Here is a 9154-nt window from a genome sequence, read left to right on the forward strand (position 1 = left end):
ATTACCAAAACTTCTGTCAACATCTCCTGTAAACACATTTTTTTTAACACACTAAAACACTACAAAAGTGTAACACTATAAACAAACACTATAAAATAAACACACTTAACATAACACATAAACATTGTTTACACATAAAGCACAATTTACAAACGTTGAAATTGAAGGTTCAAACATATTTAACTGTCCCACACGGCTCTTGTACAGGGGCAAATGTGACGATTCAACTAAACAACTATCCCCAGCGGGATTCGAACCCGCGACCTCTGGATTAGAAGTCCAGCGCGCTATCCACTGCGCCATGAGGACGTCATGAAGAGGCCATAAACACACTTAAAAGGAGAACGCGGACATGAATTTTGTGTTCTACTAAATTTTCATCTCCATTTGGACTAGTTATACGGATTTTGTTCTCCCGTAGTCTTAAGCCTAACAGCAAATCTAACGGTACTATCAAGCCATCGGATAGTTTTTTTTGGATCGGGGGGGGATAAGAGGGCATGGAGAAGATAAAGAGAGAGCAGAGCAGAAGAGAACCTTAACAGCTGCAAGAAAGAGAATGAAAGAGACAAAGGAATAAAAATATAAGATACAGAGAAGGTGTGAATATTTTCAAATGCAAAAAAAAAAAAAAAATCCATCAAAACCTATGCTTTGCACAGAAAAAATAACAATAAATTAGCAAGACTACTCAGAAAATAACAAGAAAGTGTGTGAATTACTAATCAAATAGAGTCCAGCAAGGATGGCAAAGAACCTCATCTTCCAGACTCGTTTATAAAGTCTTGATAAAGTCTCGTTTATAAAGGGATAAAACGCACTTACATAGGACATTCCCGTTTTCCCAGAGTTTCTACTGGGGGAAAAAAACCCACACAAATAATCAACACTTCCCCTCGTTTCCTACATAGCTTTCCCAGCTTGGTGCCTTCTTTAGATAATTACTTCCTTCCCCACGTTTCTACGACAATTACCCAAATAATCAACACCCACCCACTGCCCTGTGTAGCCAGATCTCCCCTCGTTCAGGCGATGAGTCACAATAACGTGGCTGAAGAATGTTGACCAGACCACACACTAGAAGGTGAAGGGACCACGACGTTTCGGTCTGTCCTGGACCATTCTCAAGTCGATTGTGTTCGATCACAATCGACTTGAGAATGGTCCAGGACGCACCGAAACATCGTCGCCCCTTCCCACCTTCTAATGTGTAGTCTGGTCAACAGATCTCTCCTCGTTCTGCCTTTCCTACACCTTCATGGATAAATATATATCGTCTCTAGATGTCTATAAAACTTTTTTCCAGAATATCAGTTATAACTGCACTGTGGTGTATCATTCTACCTCCATCCTGGTGCTTGCTGAGATCACCTGGCTATCCAAGAGCCTCAGACGGTCTCATTCGCTCACACTCAATAGTTTGTTTAAAACTTTTCTGTCCAAACTTTCCCTGTTCAACTAAGATGTGTTCAAAACTCGCTTTACTGGTCGTGTGACTGGTATAGTCTGGTAGAGGTAGAATAGCCCCCATGTTGGTACTGGTCGTGTGACTGGTATAGTCTGGTAGAGCAGAGTAGCCCCCATGTGGGTACTGGTCGTGTGACTGGTATAGTCTGGTAGAGGTAGAATAGCCCCCATGTTGGTACTGGTCGTCTGGCTGGTATAGTCTGGTAGAGCAGAGTAGCCCCCATGTGGGTACTGGTCGTGTGACTGGTATAATCTGGTAGAGCAGAGTAGCCCCCATGTGGGTACTTCTCGTGTAACTGGCCAAGCTTCATCTTACAGGTATGCTGCAAGGTGAACCATTCCATCAATATCTGTTCATAATTATCTTATACTCACCCAGCTCATCAACCAATGCAAAATTGATCTAATATGTTACTCCAAACTCATGTCTCCATTCCATCCTTTGCTATCTATCTATCTCTTCCCCCTAAACCCTTTATCACATCTTGCTATATCTCTTCCTATGTAAACCTATTTTCTACACTCATCTACCATCTCTCCCGCATATCTCCTATTCTACTTTACCTTTCTATTCCATTCTCTCCTTCCCTTCCATCGCCTCTGCTTCCCTTCCACTATGACCACCCCAACGCATCATCACCCCATCCTTTCCTCTCTCCCTATCCCCCCCCTTCCACAAAAAAAAAATAGAGATTACACCCCTTCTAAACTCCCAAGGGTTGCCTCTCCCCAAATTCTCGAGCCGAACAAGTGAACGACATACAAGTTTTCCATTACTGTACTGGGGAGACCTAATTTATAGAGGACATAACGGCAGTGCAGAATGACAGGAGTAAATTCCAGATTGCTTTCTCGGAGCATAAAAGTCAGGGAGAGTTACATTTAGAAAGGGAGAGCGAACAAACACGAGTGATGGTAATGGGATGGGGTGGGGGAGGCGGAAAAAAGAAAGGGAGAGATGAGAGAGAGAGAGAGAGAGAGAGAGAGAGAGAGAGAGAGAGAGAGAGAGAGAGAGAGAGAGAGAGAGAGAGAGAGAGAGAGACAGAGACAGAGAGAGAGACAGAGAGACAGAAACAGAGAGAGAGAGAGACCGTAGCAAGTCAGTTGAGAAAAAGGGACGGAAGTGAGTTGAAGGATAGGAGGGAAGTGCCATGCAACTTGTCAATCAGGTGAGGGATGTGGGTGGAGACACGCTCCTTCACATCCACTTGCTTCCTGTCAGCAGTAGTGACAGTCTTCCGTGACACAAGTGAATGTTCTGTGACGCCTCGCTACTTCCTCTCTCTTAAGCTTCCACAACTCCTAACTTTATTTAGGCATTTATCTTTTTTCTTCGTCTCCCGCGTCGTGATTCGATCCAGTTTTACCCCCAATGTTTCCCACCCACAAAATGGGTATGGGGTCCACTACCACCCTCGAGATGGGTATGGGGTCCATTACCACCCACAAGATGGGTATGGGGTTCACAACCACTCACAGAAGGGGTATTGGGTCCACTACCCCCCACGAGATTGGTATGGGGTCCACTACCACCCACAGGATGGGTATGGGGTCCACTACCACCCACAGAATGGGTATGGGGTCCACTACCACCCACAGGATGAGTACGGAGTCCACTACCACCCACAGGATGAGTATGGGGTCCACTACCACCCACAGGATGAGTATGGGGTCCACTACCACCCACAGGATGAGTATGGGGTCCACTACCACCCACAGGATGAGTATGGGGTCCACTACCACCCACAGGATGAGTATGGGGTCCACTACCACTCACAACATTTTGCTCTCACGTTTGCATATCTCTCAGTCCTTCGAAAATAACTTTTCCACCTTTCTCTCACCTTAGCAGTCTCTCAAGTGAGACATCTCTCACGTCTCTCGCTTCTCTCACTTCCTTCCCTCTCTTGACCAGCCGACAGTTACTCCCGACTGTCAAGACGAGTGTTCCTCCCTTTGATATGCAGTCGGCAACTGTCAGGGTCATTGACTGTGCACTTGCTGTCTGTCTCCTGCTCCGTCTGTCTGTCTTCATCCCTGCCTCCCGTCCTGTGTTCGACTGTGTGTTTCTGTCTAATGCAGTATCTTGTATGAGTTATTATAGTGAATGAAGGCAAACAATTAGAGGAAAAAGGCAATAGAGAATGAGACGAAGAAAAAAGTTAACTTGTGTTCTAAAAGGTTTGTTGGCGCTGTAGATGATTATATATATATATATATATATATATATATATATATATATATATATATATATATATATATATATATATATATATATATATAATATATATAATATATATATTAACTCCTAAATAAGTTTCGATCTTAAATTTATTTCATGACTCCAAATCTGCACACACAACACCATAATATGTATATATAAATAAGATTAATGCTCTAAGCTCTTTCGAGAATACATGTTTCATCTTTTCTTCTCTTCCTGTTTGGCTCAAATTGGTTAATTTGTCTACGTTGGTTGAGAGTGCGTCTACAGGGGGGGGGGGGCCTAGTATCAAACAGACCACCAAATAATCTTTTATGCATTACTTCCCCTCCTTCCTCGATCCATACCAGGAGCCACAGCCCGGCCCTGAGTGCCTTTGCTGTGTCTTATATCTCCCAGACGGTTTCTAAATAACCCAACATTTATTTCCCTGTCTCCTGTTTTGTGTGGTGGAGGAGGAGGTCGTCCGGGTGGCCGTTTATTATCGTTCTCTGCCCATTCTATCTCCGGTACCTTTGGTGTGAGATCGTCTGGGCTGTGTTTGATATATCTGACAGATGTTGTCTAAACGTGAGGCAATTCTCTGTTTTTTTTTCTCGTCTGTCAATCACGACTTGATATCATCTGATCAGTGCTCATCGAGGGAGCAAGTGATGCTGCTTCTCCTCTATACGTCCCCAGCCTCCCACCATGCATCTCTTCTTCCTCCTCTGTTCTGTGTGTGTGTGTGTGTGTGTGTGTGTGTGTGTGTGTGTGTGTGTGTGTGTGTGTGTGTGTGTGTGTGTGTGTGCGTGTGCGTGCACGTGTCTGTATGCTTTCGCACAATGTTCATTCTACCTTCACATGTGCGGCACAGCAGAAGTGGAACACATCTCCAGCCCTGTCCATAGAGGATAGAATAATATGAGTATTGGCTGATTAGCCTTCTTACAGAAAAAAATAACAAGTATTAAAACAGCTGTGACACGTTCACTTAACAGCTGTTGTGCCGCCCTCAAAGGGAGAGACAGGATAAGACAGGGACGAGTAAGTAGAAAGAGACGAGGTGTCATCTTCATGTCACTAGCAAGTACAAACCAATATAACTGATGACACTAGCAAAAAAGAGATTTTGTGGAGATGACAACACTAATCAGACAAAACCACTATCAGTGGTTAGACCTAGCAGACCATTATCAGTGGGAACAAAGACCACTTGCTAAGCAACGTACTTTTACGTTGAATGATTACTTAGCAACGTTCTTTTAGACTTCAAGAAATGGAACAACGCATCCAGCCAGGTTTTGCAGAAAATGTATACGAGACCCAGCACCCTTGAGTATGCTGTATGAAACAAATCTATATGTTCTGTGTTGTATACGCAACAATATTCAACTTGACCCCGGTCAAACACCATCACCGTGTCAAGACTGCCAAGGAAACGAGGATCGAGGAGATAGTTGGTGAATCTGTACACAGGTGCAAATCAGTAGCAGCCGACATCCTTATTAAGAACGGAATCTCCCCCCCAAAAAAGAGGTGGCCGAAGTAGGGAATTCGTAACTGCAAGAATTCGACTCGGTATAAGTTCTATGCAAAGTTGCAGAGTTTGCAGCATGAGAAAAGGATATCGTCTGGACCATTACCTGAGACGTTGTGCCTGTCTAAGAGGCATTAAAAGTATGTGTAGTCCAATATACCTCATACTGAGTTAGAAAAGCCCCTGTTGTGTGCAAGAACACGAAACCTTGGGCTAGGTTGTAAGATGTTACTTCCTTGCTTGGCAGTTCACTTAAGACAGTTCAACAAGTCACAGCTGTACCAGGGTACAAGTGACAGGATGAACAACCCAGCGGGTTTTCTTCCTATTGGGGAGTGTTGTATTGTACAACCTATTCTCTCCCGCGATGAGTGTCTGCCCAATAAAGTAGCACTCAAGGACAAAATTAGAATTAAAATGACTCGTGCCTGTGCTGAGGGGCTTGAGATAAAAGAAACAAACAGTTTATTATCATTAATTTCGTAAATATCTTAATTACATCAATACTTTTAACTGAATCACAGATAACCATTCAGCCTCCATCCTCAATTGAGGAAAGGAGCTATGACAACGACACCTAAGATTCGAAAAGATATTATCAAAGTTGACAAAAACGCACCATTCAAATTTAGGAACGCCAAAACAAGGTAATATTGATGGAAACTGGTCATTCCGATGACTCGCGAGGAATTTCTTGTGACAGACATAAATATGAGGATTGAGCTTGACGAAGAAGTGGGTGAAACCAACTCACTATAAATTGATTTGTGTAACATTTATACGATAAACAAGAAAATTGAATTGCTGAATTAAATTATGATTTGATGATCGATCATTCTACATCTTGGTGAGCATGTCTAGGTGAGTAAACGTCCACACACACACACACACACACACACACACACACACACACACACACACACACACACACACACACACACACACACACAGCCAGCCTTGTGTGGAATCAGCCTCCACCAGGAAGTGATGTGGTGGAGGCTGACTCCATACACAGTTTCAAATGTAGATATGATAGAGCCCAGTAGGCTCAGGAATCTTTACACTAGTTGATTGACAGTTGAGAGGCTGGACCAAAGAGCCAAAGCTCAACCCCCGCAAGCACAAATAGGTGAATACAAATAGGTGAGTACACACACACATACACACTCGCACACACACACACACACACACACCCACACACACACACCCACACACACACACTCCAAATGATCACAAACACAGCACTGAGACCCATCACGAGTAATTATAATTCAGAACAAAGCTCGCAGAGCTGTCAGCAGGTGAGGTCGATCAACTGCTGTCAGCTGGTGATCTTGACAGCTGATGGAAGCAGTTCTAGATAGCTTGCCAAAGGGATGGCGACTGAAAGGTTTATTTGCGATTCAGATACGTGTGTTGATGGAATTTAGTTCACAACGAAGTTTATGGTAATAAATTGTGTGTATTTACCTAGTTGTATTTACCTAGCTGTATTCACCTAGTTGTATTCACCTAGTTGTATTCACCTAGTTGTATTCACCTAGTTGTATTCACCTAGTTGTGCTTGTGGGGGTTGAGCTCTGCTCTTTCGGCCCGCCTCTCAACTGTCAATCAACTGTTACTACTATTTTTTTTCACCCACACACACACCCGCAAGAAGCAACCCGTAACAGCTGTCTAACTCCCAAGTACCTATTTACTGCTAGGTAACAGGGACATCATGGGTGAAAAAAACTCTGCCCATTTGTTTCTGCCTGCCCCGGGATTCGAACCCCGGTCCACATGACTACGTATCAAGCGTGCTATCCACTCAGCCACCGGCGTGTATGTGTGTATGCTTATCTATCACTACGGGGAAGTGAAGTCTATCTCTTTGTATCCCGCCTACTAACCTTGTTTTAAATACTCTGATGTTCGAAATCTTTGTCGAATCTAACCTTAAAGCTGTGGATGGAGGTGGCTTCCACAACTTCATCTTATTTCAATCTATTCTACTTATTGGCTCCCCCCCCCACAGGGTACGAATACTTCCTTACATTTCTCTAACACATTTGCGTTTCCAGTTCCCACTTATATCCTCTTGTCCTACTCTCTCTCTCGTTTTGAAGACTAGCTTTCATTATCCACCGTGTCAATTACCCTCAATATCTTGTATGTTGCGATCATGTCCCCCCCCCCCTTCTGTTTCTTCTCTCCTGCTAGGTTACTTCTCTTAACCTTTCCTCATAGCTTTCACTACCCTTTCCCTCCTCCCTTTCCCTAGATCTCAGCTCTCGGGCTGACTGTCCTTCAGTGAGTCTCACTCTCACCTCACCCTCACGGGCTCACCATAGACCGTGCTACTTGGAACTGTTTGTTCCAAGTAGCGAATCTTTAACAACAACATCACTCTCACCTATGTTAAATGCTCAAATATTAATGGCTATAACATGACATAAATACCTCTAGAGAGTACGATAACGATATCGTCCGGAAACTCGTTCATCAGCAACAATCCAAAATAATCCGACTACGCTGCAGTACGAACGCGAACATCGATCGTATGCAAACAACGTTTGCCTGACTGTGGGAAATTAACGTCAGAATCGTTACTTCAATATCTTTGATTTTCTTTCAATTTATCGTTGGCCACATTTCATTCATAAGCACCCGTCATCTACATGTTCTGAATATAATGAAACAATTCACAATATTAGTAATTGATGTTCATTTATACACACACACACACACACACACACACACACACACACACTCACACACACACACAAATATATATATATATATATTAATGGTAAATATATATATATATATATATATATATATATATATATATATATATATATATATATATATATATATATATATATATATATATAATAGTATATATATTATATATATATATATTTACTTAATATTATATGTGTTACAAATTTACAATCATTTAAAGAATTCTTATCCATCTTTCTTGCAAAATAAACAATTCTTAAATTATAGAGGAACCAGCCAGTCTGAACTGGAAGAAATTTATAGCTCTCTTAAGTTGATATTTTTAAAACTGACAGTTCGGCGTCAGGGCGTTAGTAACGAGTCACAGTCGAGGCGGTAATTGCCTTATTTTGACAGTAATGGCCCAACCACCTGTGATTTAACGCCAAAAAGCACCTGCCAGATTATAGAAAAGTGGTGGTTGTTGCAGTGATGTTTGTATCGTAACGTTGTGTGTGTTTGTCTTTGTTGGGTGTGTGTGTGTGTGTGTGTGTGTGTGTGTGTGTGTGTGTGTGTGTTTGTGAGTGTATTCACCTAGTTGTGCTTGTGGGGGGAGGGGTTGAGCGTTGGCTCTTTGGAGCCGCTTCTCGACTGTCAGTTGTTGTACAGATCAGCTGTGTGTGGGTGCGTGTGTGTGTGTGTATATTTTTTTTGGGTGTGTGTGTTTTTGTGTGTGTGTGTGCTTGTGTACTCACCTAGTTGAACCCTGGCTCTTTGGTCCCGCCTCTCAACCGTCAATCAACTGGTGTACAGATTTGTGTGTGTGTGTGTGTGTGTGTGTGTGTGTGTGTGTGTGTGTGTGTGTGTGTGTGTGTGTGTGTGTGTATGTTTGTGTATTGGGGTATTGAGTGACGTGTCTTTTGTTTCCGGGTTGTGTTTTGAATTCCAAAATACGAAATAAATAATTTAGTAACAAACTCACTTCATAAATTATAGTAATTTTTGTCCTTATTGCTGTTATTATTTGTAATCTTTTGTATGCTTATTAATCAATTTTTTTTAAACAATAATGTTATTATTATCTACTTGACGTTGAAACAGTAGCTGTGACAGGTATCTATATCGTTTTATTTATCTTTCTCTACTAGTTACTTTTTCTTCTATATATTTAGTATCTCAGTTAATGTCATTTTTAACTGCAGCATCTCTGTATTTCACTGTATCTTTTTCGTACAATT

The 9154-nt window shown here is 42.1% G+C and overlaps 1 non-coding gene across 1 annotated transcript; it reads right to left on the reverse strand.

The window, feature by feature from the left end:
* Positions 1–236: 236 nt before the first annotated feature.
* TRNAR-UCU (transfer RNA arginine (anticodon UCU)) lies at positions 237–309 on the reverse strand. The gene has a single exon. It is a non-coding gene; the product is annotated as a tRNA-Arg (tRNA).
* Between the last annotated feature and the right edge of the window lie 8845 nt (positions 310–9154).

Source organism: Procambarus clarkii, chromosome 94 (genome assembly GCF_040958095.1).
Source record: "Procambarus clarkii isolate CNS0578487 chromosome 94, FALCON_Pclarkii_2.0, whole genome shotgun sequence".
Classification (NCBI taxonomy): Eukaryota; Metazoa; Arthropoda; class Malacostraca; order Decapoda; family Cambaridae; genus Procambarus; species Procambarus clarkii.